This window comes from Rhinoderma darwinii, chromosome 10 (assembly GCF_050947455.1).
Source record: "Rhinoderma darwinii isolate aRhiDar2 chromosome 10, aRhiDar2.hap1, whole genome shotgun sequence".
Classification (NCBI taxonomy): domain Eukaryota; kingdom Metazoa; phylum Chordata; class Amphibia; order Anura; family Rhinodermatidae; genus Rhinoderma; species Rhinoderma darwinii.
In genome coordinates, this window is record NC_134696.1 from 91,694,521 (window position 1) to 91,711,224 (window position 16,704).

The window sequence follows — 16,704 nt, forward strand, 5'->3', positions numbered from 1 at the left end:
GTTATTATTGATGCTGGCGCCGGTAGTGGCCACCGCATTCAGCATATGGGGCAGATCTTACCTACCACCCGGTGTCATGATTTGATTGCATATACATTTTTTGTTTTCCAAAACTCCCGTCCAACTACCGTCCTTGACTGCAGGAGGGCATTTTGGTAGATATACAGACCATCCCTGCACATTCCTATCTTTTATTTGCGGAGGGCGGGAGGGGTTCTAGCAAGGGCCTAATATAGTGGAAAGTTGGAAATATATTATCTTTAAAAAAAAACATGACACAGGAAACCACCAGTGTTTCGTAAGAATAGTCTAAATAATTGCACATAAGCTTGTAAAATAGTCATTTCTAATTTGCAGAAATTATAATTGACTTTCCTAGAAAAAAATTCTAGCAAACATAAAAAAAACAATGCAATACTAAATAAAAGAAAAAAAAAAAGTAAAGAAATGCATGCTGGTAGACTATATAATAGACAGGTTCCAATAAAGTATTTCCAATCCTTTCATTGTATATAGAGTTTATGTGTGCATATATATGGGTCATGTGACTTCACTGTATATGGGTATAATGCGGCTGCACTATATATCAGAGACATGTTATTGTACTATAGATGAGGACATGTGGCTGTATATGGGGAAATGTGTCTGCACTATGGGGGCATGTTTCTACACTGTATATTGCGAGATGTGCCTTGTAATTCACGAACATCTTCCATAGTCTCAACAATACTACATAGCTTGGTGTCATCTGCAAAAATAGAAATAGTGCTATTAATCCCATCCTCTATATCATTAATAAATAAGTTGAATAATAGTGGTCCCAGCACTGAACCCTGGGGTACACCACTTATAACCGGGGACCATTCAGAGTAGGAATCATTGACCACAACTCTCTGGATACGGTCCTTGAGCCAATTCTCAATCCAACTACAAACAATACTTTCTAAACCTATAGTCCTTAATTTACCCATTAGGCGTCTATGGGGGACAGTGTCAAATGCCTTTGCAAAGTCCAAAAACACTATATCCACAGCGGCCCCTCTGTCTAGGCTTCTGCTCACCTCTTCATAAAAACAAGTCAGGTTGGTTTGACAACTTCTGCTCTTAGTAAAACCGTGCTGGCTGTCACTTATAATACTATTTATTGTCACATAATCCTGTATATAGTCCCTCAATAGCCGCTCAAACATTTTCCCCACGATGGATGTTAAGCTTACTGGTCTATAATTACCCGGGGAAGACCTAGAGCCCTTTTTGAAAATAGGCACCAGATTTGCCCTGCGCCAGTCCCTTGGCACTATACCAGTCACTAGAGATTCTCTGAATATTATGAAGAGGGGGACAGAAATAACTGAACTCAGGTCTTTAAGTGCTCTAGGTTGTAACCCATCTGGTCCCGGGACATTTATTTTATTTAATTTAGCTTGGACCATATCTACATCCAGCCAATTCAGTATATCAACTGATATATTAACAGCACTGGCACCGGCTACATCAGCTGTTCTTTCTTCTGTTGTATATACAGAGCTAAAGAACCCATTTAGTAACTCTGCCTTCTCTTGATCCCCTGTGACCAACTCCCCATTACCATTATCTAGGGGTCCTACATGTTCAGACCTTGGCTTTTTTGCATTTACATACTTGAAGAATTTGTTGGGATTTGTTTTACTATCCTTGGCCACTTGCCTTTCATTTTGTATTTTTGCTGATTTTATTACCTTTTTACAGATTTTATTAAGCTCTTTATATTTTACAAAGGCTACAGCTGTACCCTCAGATTTGTATTTTTTAAATGCCCTTTTGTTGTCACGTATTGCCCATTTCACAGAAGGTGTAAGCCATGTGGGGTTTAATTTGAGTCGTTTATACTTGTTACCTGTAGGAATACATTTTGCACTATAATTACCCAAAGTAGATTTTAAAATCTCCCATTTATCATTTGTCCCATTATATGACATTAGATCTTCCCAGTCTATATCCTGAATTGCAGCCCTCATCCTGGGGAAATTGGCCTCCTTAAAATTAAATGTTTTTGCCCTCCCAGCCTGTGATTGTTTTTTACAGTATACGGTAAAATGTAACTATATTGTGATCACTGTTACCGAGGTTTTCACGAACATTGACGTTCCCAACAAGCTCGACATTATTAGAAATGACCAGATCCAACAGAGCTTCACCTCTAGTCGGGTCTTCCACAAACTGGCCCATAAAATATTCCTGCAACATGTTGAGGAAATGTCTCCCCTTCATAGTTTAAGCCGAACCATGACACCAATTAATATCCCGGAAATTAAAATCTCCCATTATCACTACAGTACCCGCCTGTGCAGCCCGCTCCATCTGTTTATATAGCTGACCTTCCATCTCCTCAGTTATATTGGGGGGTCTATAGATTACACCAAAAGTAATTTTTTCAGTGTTTACCTCCCTTTGTAATTCCACCCACAAGGTTTCAACACCCTCCCTATAGTTAGTGCCACACACCTCATCTTGTAGATAGTGCCACACAGCCACCTGTAAATAGTGGCACACACACCCTCCTGTAAATAACACTACACCCCCTCCTCCCTGTACATCGCGCCATTGGGTCTCCCTAGAGGAGCCTCTGATTTCACGGTTCATATACATAGTGATGCCAGGGAATTAAATCCCCGGGAAAAGCATCGGCAAAGCTTTGGCCGGGGATTCCTCCATACCTCCCAACTTTCAAGTATAACAAAGAGGGACAACCGATGCGGCACGCATAGCAACACAGTATAATGCCCTCTAGCTGCCCTCACACAGAATAATGCCCTCCAGCTGCCACCATACAGTATAAAGCCCACACAGATGCCCCCATACAGTATAATGCCCACGAAGATGCCCCATGCAGTATAATGCTCAATCAAATTCCCCTTACACCTATAGCTGCCCCATACAGCATACTGCCCCTATAGCTTCCCCCATAGCTGCCCCATACAGTATAATACCCCATAGTTGCCCCATACAGCTTAATGGCATCATAGCTGCACCATACAGCTTGGTTTAGTGCCCAAAACCAAAACCTTGTCATCCAGAACTTGTGAATATGTAAAGGTTATCATCAACTGCTAGGTTGTTACTCAGTAGTTTTAAAACTCTCATAAAGCTATGAGATAAACCATTATTGATGTGTATGTTCATTATGAGTTAGCCTAAAATCTACCTCAACTGATTTATCAATGCTGCTTCCTTCTGAAAAGCTCAGAGCTACTAAACCATTCTCCTATAAACTCACATAGGAAATAACGTCACCCCATATATCAAAACTACACCATGTTTTCATCTATTTAAACAAAGCTGTATTTCACATTGTCTTTATGTGCTCGTAAAATAGTACATATACTGTATATGTGTATATATTACTTACCACTATAGCCAGGGCTGGAATATAGAGAGGGCAAATGGGACAGCTGCCTTGGGGCTTCCACCAATGATGAGCCAGTCCGCTAACAGCCATTTAAAGTAACCATCCGGTCCCAGGACAAAATTATAAATATGATGGGGTACATGGAGTAACATTACCTTGGCCCTCCTGTTTTGCCCCCCTCTGCCATGGAATCGCTGCTTTGGGGTCCCCTCTGTGTTGTCCCAAAATGGCCACACCGCTTCAGAAACTCCCTTCATTCTCGGGTTGGTCAGAACTGTTCACATGAGCAGCTAGGGCCAATCTGAGAACAGTGGGAATGTCTCAGACTCATAGGCTAAAAAGCGCTGCAGCCGTGTTGGGACAACACAGAGGGGACCCCAAAGCGGCAGATTCACGGCAGAGGGGCGCAACTAGAGGGCACCAGGTAATATTACTCCATATACACCATCATATTAAAAATTTTGTTGCGTAACCGGAGGGTCGCTTTAACCTAAATTTACCATGTAAAACACATGTGAAAGATAATGACGTAAACTCATTCTGGAAGATCACGTCTCACTGTTTTTGTTGTGTTTTTAACATGCGTTTTTTTTTATTTTTATATACTGGTAGAATTTTTTTTATTTTTTTTTTATATAACAGCAGCAAAACGTCAGATTATTGCATTTTTAAATATTAGAAATTATATAATATATCTAGGGTGATAGGTAATCCATTTGGTTTCACGTATTACCAGAACACAACCGGGATGTCATTGTGCAAAATAAATAGTCTTGTACTAAGTGAAGCAAACCAGAAGTGGAGCTTAGTTATTTGTTCAAAATTGTTTGATAGAACTGTGTCTCAAAGTGAAGTATTAGGGGATATTCACATCCCGCAGATTTGTTGCAACTGTCCCGTTCATATAAATGGAGCTTGAAGAAATCCATGCACAAGCTGCAGAAGCAATCCCGGTCACATGAATGGAACGGATTTTTAGTTTGCAGGGAACTGCAACAAATCTGCTGTGTGTGAACACTATGGCCTAAATTTAATAATGTTGTCTAGTAGTTAGATAGCGTAAACTTAGACCGGACAGGCACAAAACGCGCCAAATTTCAGTGGTGCATAGTTCATGATAATTTTGGTGCATCTTGGATGACTTTTCTCTTCCCTATACCAATTCAGTGCCAGAATTTTGTGCCAGTTTTTTGGCACATTTTTGGCACACATTTGAGCCATGCCGCATCCCCGACTTTTTTTTTTTTTTTTTTTAAAGTGTTTAGTGAGGTGCACACATCAAAAGTACACTAAAAAGCATGTATGTTTTCACACTTGCTAAACACAGACATAGTAGTGAATCTGCCCCTATATGTTACATGTCTAACCATTTTCTTATTCTCCGTGGCTGTTCCTGGCAGCTGCCTCCATTGAGATGAATGAAAACCTCATCTCAACATTTTTATTGCTAGCTCCAGGGTGCATGTGGGCTGTCATGTGGTCATTCCTACGTATGAGTAGTAGTGGCTTCCCTTCTTGTAATATTCCAAGTTAGCACAGAAGGCAGAAGGTGGGACAATGGTAGGAGTGGTTAGAATATTTTTTTTGTTTACTTCAATTGCTTTGTATTTATTTTTTGTTATTTTATTTTATTTTTTTTGCATTATTATTACTATTTATTTACTTACTATTTTTTTTTTTTTACTTTTTTCCCCTGAGACATGATCTGTGTCCTCCCAGCTTTCCTTTGTATGAAGATGACAGAAAATTGTCATCTAATGCCCGCTGGCCGTTAGATCACTATTAGCAGTGATCTGCATAGAGATGTAGAGATGCATGCTGGGAAGACACAGATCATCTTCTCCCAGCATCCTCTTCTACCACCTGTGATAGTTGGAGGCCTGTGAAGTCAACACAACGTTATTGGTTTCCATGGCAATGGCTTCATTAATCCGTTCCCAGTGATAACTGTAATCCGTTCCCAGTGATAACTGTAATCCGTTCCCAGTGATAAACACAACTCTCACTTGGATCATTTCCGATTTTCATTATTTCAGGTGATTTGGGGAGACAATGTCAGATCCATCTAGAGAATGTTTTTTCTCAATCCGACCTCTAATAGAAAAAAAGGTAGACAAGATAGGAGATTGACAGAGGATAGGAAAGTGGGAGATAAGCGACTGTATAGTTCTATGCAGATGTGACTATATGACTGGAGGCAGTTCTCCATAGTTTCCAAAATGGCTGCCTGTGTCTGTCTTCCCTTAGGCAAAAACACACTGTGTGCAGATGAAGAGAAGAGAAACTGACCACATGTACTGTTTATTACTGATTAGCTTTTTAAAATCCACTTTAATTTTAACTAAACACATTTCCCAAGTAAAATATGTATTCCCATTTACCGCAGTTTTTTTTTTATCTAAGAGAGCGGAATACCCGGCCAGATCGTCGGCAACGAGGATTCCGCTCAAAGAGTAGCCACCAATTCTGAAGCAGGGAACTATCAGCTTCCTGCTTCAGAATTAGTTCAGAGCATAGGAGCAGAGGGAGCTCTTCTGCTCGCCGCGGACTCCCCGGGCTCAGCGCTACTATAAGCGCTGTACCCGGGAAAGCCCTTGACATTACTGTCCATATATGGACAGTGACGTCAGTGTTTACACCTTGAGCGGAATCCCCGTTGCCGACTCTGTCCGGGGATTCTGCTCTAGGAGTAGCCACTGACGTCACTGTCCATATATGGACAGTAATGTCAAGGGGTTTCCCGAGCACAGCGCTTATAGTAGCGCTGTGCCTGGGGAGTCCTCGGCGAGCGGATGAGCTCCCTCTGCTCCTCCGCCCTGAACTATTTTTGAAGCAGGGAGCTGATGGTTCCCTGCTTCAGAATTAGTTTGACAGCGGGTCATACCCCCGGCCGCCCGGGACAGTTGAGAGGTATGGTTTAGTCTCCTTGGAACACAAAGATATTTACATCCTGCTCCACCACATGAACATCAGATTACAAAGGCTTCATCCTTTCAAAATAGATAGGAAATGATTATGATCTTGAGCCAGAGAGTTTTGTTAACTCCATTCAATCATTAAAAAAAAATCATGAAGTTGTTATAGCGCATCCTCCCATAGAGTTACACTCACAACAGTTCTGGCAGGTGAAATCTAGGATACGGTTGTGTATGGTCCTCATATTAGTGAGCTGCTTTACCTGTACATTTAAAGGCTGTGTTCACCTTTGAGGATTTTTTTGTTGTTGTTTTTAAAATAAAAAAATTGATTAGTCAGTGTGATTAGTGTAACATCTTAATTTGTTTTTATTAAAAATTTGTTTTACTTTTTGAGAAACAGCTCTTCTGTACTCTCTATACAGAGCAGCTCTTTTGTTTACTACTACGTGAATCCGTCAGTCCCACGGACCTGACGGGTTCAGTGTCAGCGGGTCGTACCTGTCTCTGACGCGCAGGATCCACCTGTAATCTATCACATCTAAGTTATGGATCCAACTGTAGTCCATCACATCTAAATTACGACCTGAGATGTGATAGATAACAGCTGGATCCTGCGCTCTCACTGAACCCGTCAATTCCGTGGACCGGAGCAGGATTTAACGCTAGCTACAGATGTTCTGCATAGAGAATACAGAACAGCTGTATCTAAAAAAGTAATACATCAAACAAAAAGAGTCGAGGCAGCACACCAAAGTAGTAAGTGAACAAAGTGGATACGTTTATTTACCTCACAGGCAACGTTTCGATCCTGCTTACTGGGATCTCTCTCAAGCAATGACTGACACTCAAGTGTGGGTTTAAATACCCTAGTCATACAGTGTTACAAAATAATTTACATAAGTAAAAACATATAAATATAGTGAAAAAAATTTACAAATAGTGATGGTGCAACCCATAATGTTGCCTGTTGCTCATTTGACATATAACATATAGGTGTCATTGAAGTGTAATGAATATCCGTCAAAGGAGAAAGCATTAGTAACTAAAAAGTGCATCAATATACATTGGTGGTGTGGTGTGTGTACAAAATTAATATAGATATTGTGGTAGGAAGGGGGAAGATGTTACTCAACGCTGGATGACACTGGCGTTAGAGAGCTCGCTATATCGGCGTCTCTAGATCACTACTGCGCATGCACGCATGTGATAAACAGAGAGGGAGACGGAAGATCGCAGCGAGGACGCACTGCGCAACGTGCTGTCTCCGGCAGAAAAAATCCTAATCTTTACAGTTCAGCAGAGTAAGGAGAGGTAATGTAGGACAATAGCATGTAATTGATATTTATAACCGGATCAAAACCAGCACAAATTATTATTGGCACAGGAGAAAGTATATAAATAAGTAAATACATACCAGGGGAAATAAGAACTCATTTGCGCCACTTAGAGGTATATTCAACAAAATACATGTCATGGCTAAGTTGAAATGTATATATCATATAGAAACATATTGAAATACAGACATCTGGCTGAAGTACAATAACACCAGTGAAAAACCTGTTAAAATGCAATGGCGAATGAAAGCAGGTGGAAATTACAAAGACCACCTGCAGCATTTTAACCCAGTGTGAAAGGATACAACCCGTCCCCGGGACCCCACGTCATGGGGAGCTCGGCTAGGGGTATAAAGGGTCGTAGGACAAGTCACCTACGGTCACATAAGCAAGCTACCCCCCATCCAGTATCCCAAATTGTAAGGGATTGAATTTTGTCAACATTGTGGAGTAACTTCATATTCCGGGAATGCAAAAACAGAGACACGAGGTGCTTATAAACAGCCAGAATGTATTATTATTTAAAGAGGCTCTGTCACCACATTATATGTGCCCTGTCTCCTACATAATGTGATCGGTGCTGTAATGTAGATAACAAAAGTGTTTTTTATTTTGAAAAACAATCATTTTTGAGCAAGTTATGAGCAATTTTTGATTTATGCTATTTAGTTTCTTAATACCCAACTGGGCGTTTTTTAACTTTTGACCAAGTGGGCGTTGTAAAGAGAAGTGTATGACGCTGACCAATCAGTGACCAATCAGCGTCATACTCTTCTCTCCATTCATGTCCATTTGTACTCAGCACAGCGTGATCTCGCAAGATCACGCTGTTCTGTCACATATACCCACATTAACTTTACTGAAGCCTCTTGAGAGTGAATAGACATTGCCTCCAGCCAGGACGCGATGTCTATTCACACTTTGGTAAAGTTTACTAGAGTTAAACTGAATATGGGTAGACTGAGGGATGAAAAAAGGGGATACGTTTATTCACCCCACAGGCAACGTTTCGATCCTGCTTACTGGGATCTCTCTCAAGCAATGACTGACACTTAAGTGTGGGGATTAAATACCCTAGTCATACAGTGTTACAAATGAATTTAAATAGGTAAAAAAATATAAATATAGTGAAAATAATTAACAAAAAGTGATGGCGCAACCCTAGGTGCTGGAGTTTCCCGGCTTTTGTTGATATTGATGCACAAAATGGCCCTTGTGGCCAAATACAGACACAGACCTGAAGAGCATCTACACTGTTTCTCCTGATCGGGCAACTTGAGTCTGTGCACCTGCATTGGCTCTTCAGGTAGAACAACCGGGGAAGGCAGCGGGGTTCTCTGGACCATAAGTGCCATAGGCCGTCTCTCCCGGCGAACCTGGAGAGCATGTTTCTGGATCCTCATGTCGATCCAGGTCGCCAACAGGATAAGGACATCCAGGGAGGAAGGAAGGTCGAGAGCTGCAAGTTCATCCTTAATGTATGAAGACAGTCCTTGCCAGAATGTCGCCACCAGGGCCTCATTATTTCATGCCAGCTCCGCCACCAGTGTACGGAGGAAGATGGCGCACTCCCACACAGTCTATTTACCTTGCTTGAGGATCAGCAGTGAGGCAGCGGCAGATGATGTTCGAAACTGGTTCCTAGAACACCATATGAAAAGTCTCTAGAAATAGCGACAGATCAGAATATTCCAGGCCCTCTCGTTCCAAGATGGGGTTTGCCCATGCCAGAGCTTTGCCAGAGAGGAGGGAAATAATGAACGCAACTTTGGCCTCATCAGAGAGGAAGAGGTGAGCATGCAACCTGAAATTAATAGTACACTGATTGATGAACCGTCTGCAGGTCTTGGGATCCCCATCATATTGAGGAGGTAAAGGTAGCGAAATAGCAGAGCCAGGGTAGGCAGGAGGGATAACAGGTGGTGGAGAGCCAGGAACAACCAGGAACAGCGCACAAGGATGATCCAGGCGAGTTAAGATGGAGTTCACCGCCTGTAAGAGTTGATCCTGATGTGCCTGGAGACCACGCATGTTCATTTGCAAAATTTCAATGGTGGACTTGGATTGGCCAGCGGGTTCCATGGCCTGAGCCTACTGTCATGATTCTGGGGTATGTCGACCCACTAGGCCGCTCCGCCGTAGCAGAGTGGAAGCTGACCACACAACAGTCAATGGAATGTGTAAGCACAAAAGTACCTGTATGAGAGTCCAGATAGACACAAGGTGTGTAGCGTCTATTGCCGCGGACCGCCGGGATTACTCACTTCCGCTCCGGTCCACTGTGTCCCATAGGGTGCGCGTGCACCCTCGTGCCCTGCCTTAAAGGGCCAGCGTGCGCACATGGGAATCATCAATTAGCCCATGATCACCCTGGACTATAAGAAGGGCCCTGCCCCTTTGCTCATTGCCTGAGCGTTGTTAGTATACCCATGTCAGTCTTTCAAATGGTCCCTTAGTGTTATCCTGTTCCTGTTGTTACCCGTGCCCTGCTACCTGTATCTTGTGCTATGTCCTTGTTCCTGAGCCTGTTAGTATTTTGAGTCGTGTCCTACTGCACCCGCTGTCATCCGCAGCGTCTGGCGCAACCTACTGCACACGTTGTCATCTGCAACATCTGGTGCAACCTACTGCACCCGTTGTCATCCGCCACGTCTGGCGCAACCTACTGCACTCGTTGTCATTCGCCACGTCTGGCGCAACCTACTACACCTGCTGTCAACTGCCACATCTGGCGCAACCTGTTGTACCTACTACCATCCGTGCCAGAGCCCCTGCCACCATCTGGACTATTTCAGGTACCCTGGTGCTACGAACTCGTATAGACTTTTGCATAGACAGTGACTTGGTCAGCTGCCTCTCCGCTACTGCGGAGCGGCCTAGTGGGTCCACATACCTCTAGATCGTGACAAGATGTAGCAGATGCTTTGGCACAGATGATTCATAGCACAACAGTAGTAGACAACAACAACGCTCAGGCAACGAGGAAGGGGGCAGAGTCCTTTTTATATTACAAGGTGTGTTGGGATTGGGTAGGGAACACAAAACACGTGAGCGCTGGCCCTTTAAGGCCGGGGAATTCACTAAAGGACAGTGCGGCCATGTGTGCTGGCGTCTCCGGGGAGGGAGACACCAGCAAGAGTGCAAAGGGGCAGTTTAGAAAAGCCGACGGTCTGCAACCGCAGCCATTTCAGTCCAAATTTTTTTGCATTTAGTGTTTTGGAGTGCTGCCTATTTTCTTAATATTGTACACTAAAGGCTTGCGGGCTGAAAGTCGTGGGCTCTGCACATGCCATTGACTATTAATATTTGGTGTTGCTCTGATTTCCTTTACACACACACATACATGTATGTATGTATGTATGTATGTATATATATATATATATATATATATATATATATATATATATATATATATATATAATGATTGCAAAGGTTTACACATCCTTTAAAGTTGTTCTTGCACAGCATAGGGGTAGTTTAGTTGTGACCTACTCATGTTCTTGAACATCAATAAGGGGTCGTTTTCGAGTTTGCCACATTCCCTGGTGTTAGGGGTCATGTCCAGGGGGGTTCCCATGGTGCCCGTTGTTAGCCTGTCGTGGTTGACTCCAGATGGATGGTTTTCCATCTATGTGGCCAGATAATACTCTGAAGGGAAGATGTTACCTGGTGTTTTTGTACTTATTCAGCAGCCCGCACTGAGGGCATCATGCCACAGGACTCCAACCAATAATGTGAGCAGCAGAAAGCAGACTCCAGTGTAGATGGCATAGCGGATGTGGCTCTGGAGGTATGTAAGGATGTGTTCAGTCTTAGTCATAGATTTTAGAGACTGGTAGAATATGTGCATGTGGAAAGGAGTTTCCTGATCGGACAACCCACTTACAAATAGTATCCCACAAAATACATTTACTTCTATATGAAAAGTATTTTATTTGTATATTGCAAACAAAAAAACAATAGCAACAAATGTGAGCTTACTGAGTCTTTAAAGGGGTGTTTCGGTATATTACAATTATAATTAACCTTAGGACTTCTTAGGATAGACAATCTATGTTTGAGCAAGGGGGTTCCACCTCCGGTCCCTCAATCAGCAGAATATAAGAACAGCGGCTGTGCCTGGTCCTGCAGCTCAATCCATTCAGGTAAACAGGGCAGTACCAGGCACAGCCACACCGGACATTGCAGAGACTTCAGTGAAGGGCCACAGTCCTGCAGTGAGTGCCACAGCCCTTTCATATCTGCTGATTGCAGGGTCCCCGGGATGGGACCCTTGCCCATTCTTACATTGAGGATAGGCCCCCCAATGTACAAAAAAATAAACCCTGTAAGTTTGCACGATTTATACCGATGCCACTACACTTTCTCAGGTAGACCATTTAAGAGGTTAAAACAAAATGACATTTCTTCATTGCTTAACTGGACTTACACAACAGAGTTCTGCGGCTTCCTGATTCTATGATAGATCTACAGGAGAGTCACACAACAGTCCGTCATCGGCAATGAGGGGATTTATAATAACCGGTAAGATCCATATACACACAATGCTACACCTATAAATCAATGATAATTAGCAAGTGACTGTTCTGCCATCAGCTCATTATCCTTACTATTAACAATTATACATCTACAAGACACTGCAGATAAGGTAATGATAGAGCTCTCTGCCCAGCGGGTACAATGTATTACTTATTTTACTTTATATAATTTAATTAAATGGAAGATGAACTAAACCAGTTAATATCTCGGTGAGTACTGCTCCACGGCTGGGCTGTGGTTGTTGGCAGCACACTCAGGTACACAGCCGTCTGTTCGGAAGAGCTACATACATTAAACTCCATGTATACAACACATTCCTAGGGCTAGCGTGTGTGTGTGTGTGTGTGTGTGTGTGTGTGTGTGTGTGTGTGTGTAAACGTGCGGTAATAATAACACTCATAACAATCAGGAATCACTGACAGAAATATATCTCAATGTAACATGTGTTAGAAGAGATATACAGCCATATAAACCTCTGTAGGGAGGTGTCCTCTATTCTATTACAGCAGTTTCCCCTGTGACTAGCCGGTCATGGGGAGGATCAGGTCCCACTGCTGCTCTCTGCCCGTATCCCTCTACATATAATTTATTTTAATTTAAAAAAAATGTTTACCAGTTCTTTATTTGCCAGTAGATTATTGGTAAAGTATTTTTTTTTTCATTAAAGTTAATAAAAAATAAAGCTGCAAAAACAATGACAATTTTTTTTCCTAATTCACTGTAATAACTAAATATCACAAAACTGTGAATAATAGACTTGTTTGGCACTTGTAACTGTAACAGTGGGTAGTTGATAAGGTTGAAAAAAGACAGAGGTCCAACAAGTCCAATTTATAATCCTACCGTGTTAATCCAGAGGAGGGCAAAAGCCCCCATGAGGTAGATGCCAATTGCCTCATTAGAGGAAAAATTCCTCCCCTACTCCAAATATTGGAATCAGAATAAATCCCTGGATCAGCATCCCATCTCCAGAATCTAGAACTCATAACTTGTAATATTATATTTTTCAAGAAAGGCATCAAGGCCCTTCTTGAACTTGTTCAAATAATCAACCATCTCAACATCCTGTGGCAGAGAATTTCATAATTTCGCTACTATGACAGTAAATAATTCCAGTCTCTTTTTCTAAATTAATTAGCCCCAAGTTTTAGTGCCAGAACTACCGCCATAGCAGCCATAGTGGCTGCTATGGGGCCCACAAAATGAGCGGGCCCGTGCCGCCTGGCCCGGTACATAAATGTACTTTTAAAAAATATTTATGTGCCGGGTCGGGTGGCACGGGTCCCTTCAGTGTCTTTGCTAGCACCGGGCGTCTGGGGTTGAATTGAATCTGTATCCTCAGGACGCAGATACAACTAAATGCTATGGCGGAGCAGGAAGCAATAGCTCCCTGCTCTGCCTTTCACTAGGATACGGGCCAAGTCAGTGCCCAAAATTGTCACAATATTCCATGTGTGGTCTAACTAGTGATTTGTATAGAGGCAAACCTATGTTCTTGTCATGAGCATCTATGACTCTATTGATGCATCAAATGATTTTATTTGCCTTGGTAGCAGCTGCCTGGCACTGTTTGCTAAAGGTAAATGTACTGTCCACCAATATGCCCAAGTCTTTTTCAGTAGTAGTTTTACCCAAAGTTTAACCATTTAATGCATAATTGTCAAATTTGTTTGTTCGGCCAAAGTGCATAACCTTACATTTATGCACATTAAAGTTTATTTCCCATTTCTCTGCCCAAACCTCCAGCTTCCCCAAATCCCTCTGTGGTATTACATTATGCTCCTGTGTTGATTACTTTACAGAACTTAGTATCATCTGCAAATACTGAAATTACACTCTGTAAACCCTTTACAAGGTCATTTATTAACATATTAAAAAGAAGAGGGCACAATACTGAGCCTTGTCGAACCCCACTGGTGACTTTGACCCACTCTGAGGATGTGCCATTAATAACCACCCTCTGTTTTCTATCACTGAGCCAGATGTTGAGCCAATTACACATATTTTCCCCCAGTCACAGCATTTTAATTTTATATACCAATCTGTTATGCGGCACAGTAACAAACGCCTATGAAAAGTCCAGATACACCACATTTACAGCCTTACCCAGGTCCAGCCCAGAACTTACCTCCTCATAGAAGCTGATCAGATTGGTTTGACAGGACCGATCCCTCATAAACCCATGCTGGTGCTGCATTAAGTTTATTTGCATTGAGATACTCGAGAGTAGCATCTCTTAGAAAACCCTCAAATATATTACCCACAGTGGAGGTTAAACTTACAGGTCTATAGTTTCCGGCCTCACTTTTTGATACCTTTTTGAATATTGGTACCACATGTGTGATGCACTAGTCCTGTGGAACAGACCCAGTCATGATAGAATAGGGGTCTTTCTATCACAGTACTTAATTCCTGCAGAATGCAGGGATGTGTATCATCTGGATTCTGTGATTTGTATATTATAGTGTTTTTAAGGCGCCGCTGAACTACTTGCTGGGTTAAGCGGGTGACATTTATTGTCAAATTTACTTTATCCCTGATCATGCCGTCTGAAATTGGATTTTACTGTGTAAATACAGTAGAGAAAAAAGTGTTTAATAAATTGGACTTTTCCTCATCCCCCTACACTCAGATTATTTTTTAGAGAGCCAAAACTTTCAGTTTTGGTTTTCTTATTATTGATGTATTTGAAAAATATTTTTGGGTTATTTCTACTTTCTTTGGCAATGAGTCTCTCTGTGTTAATCTTTGATTATAAAAAATGGGGGGACCCCACATCGTTTTCTAAAACAAAATTAAAAATGATGTGGGGTCCCCCCCATTTTTCCTAACCTGCCAGCTACAACATAGCAGAAGCAGTCTAGCATTACCAATATCCTCATAATACCAGCCTGCGGCTGCCCGGGTACCCGGCCATCACTACAGATGGTCCGGTACTGGATTGTACCCGGCTCTTCCCGGCACCCCTGGTGGCGGTGGGTACCGGGGTAATAATGGGGGTTAATGCTAGCCTTTTTTCTGGCTAACACTAAGCCCCGCCTTAGCAATTAACGTCGTTAAACAGACAACTGTCATTATAAAAATTCTAATAAAGTATTAAAAAAACACAGAGACATAAGAAAATATTTTTCTTGAAATAAAATCTCCCCAACACAATCCTCGATAACCATTTTATTTAAAAATCAAGCAAAAAACATAGATCATCGCAGTAGTCCACCGAATCTACGACATAGTCCAATAGATCCAGCGGAACCTGCAAAACAAAAAAAAAATCTATTTAGGCCTCAAGCACACTTTTCCTTTTTTTAAAATTTCTATAGGGCCATGCACACTTCCGTTTTTTTTTTAACAGAACCGTGTGGCCGTTTCGACAAAAATAGAACAGGTCCTATTCCTGTCCATTTTTTGTGGAACAATCTCGGCCATTCCATTTACTTGGTTCATTGAAACAACGGACCACACACAGAAGCCATCTGTGTGTGGTCCGTGTTTCACGGATCCGTGATTTGCGGCCGTTTGATGAGCAACCAATGTGTGCTTGAGGCCTTAGTAATATGAAAAAATAAATACTTATATTCACCTACAGCAGACTTCTGTCTTCTCCCTGCGCCACAATGTAAAGTAATTCCCTTAGGGCATGTTCACATGGCGCTAAGAAAAAAATTACATGTGAAAGTGTCAAATACACTAGCGTTTCATGTGAAGCGGTTTTTAAAATACAGGGATTTTTTTTTGCGTTTTTTTGTGTGCGCTTTTTGCAGGTTTTTTTTGCCACATAGTTAGGACTCCCACTGACTCGGACACTGACTCACCCAAAAATTTAACCAACGCCTCTTTTTTACACAATGCGTTTTTTAAAGACGCTTGTGTAAAAAAGAGCATAGTATGTACTAACTGCTCGCTTTCCCATTGATGTAAATGGGAAGCTGTCAAGCTTTTTTTACACTTTTTTTAAATGTTTTTTTATGCATTTTGTGTGCGCTTTTTACATGTTGTTTTGGCGCATAATTAGGACTCCCACTGACCAAAATGAATCCGGACACTGCTTATCAATTTGAGGACACCATTTCCTGGCTTCTAGCCAAAAATAGGGAGGGGTGAGTCTCCCACCCACATTTACAGCATCTGTAAGTCAGGTTTCTTTGCCTGATTCACCTTGCTGTAGTTCTTGGAAGTGCTCCCTCTGGTGGCCAACATAGGGAAACATGTCAAATTATTATTTAATTTTTAACACTTCCCACCTTGTAGAAGAACAAAAAAAATATGCAAAAAAACTAAAAAAATATAATAAAAATAAGTAATTTACTTAAAACAAAATAAAAAAATTGCGACACATTCCCTTTAATTATTGTCAAAAACCTCTAGGACCTGCCTCGTTCCTTTCAGGAACTGCAGGTTTCTGCCTTCCAATTTATATCAGGGTAAAGTCTAAAATAACTTCATTATGGTTTGCATCTATTTGCCTTATTAGTTGATTTTCTGCTTATTCCATTATACTTGGAGACTTATAACAAACCCCTATCGG

General features: G+C 41.8%; 1 protein-coding gene across 1 annotated transcript in view; it reads right to left on the reverse strand.

The window, feature by feature from the left end:
• LOC142662201 (cell adhesion molecule CEACAM7-like) overlaps positions 1 to 16,704 on the reverse strand; it is a 38,569-nt gene that overhangs the window by 16,994 nt on the left and 4,871 nt on the right. The window lies entirely within an intron of this gene.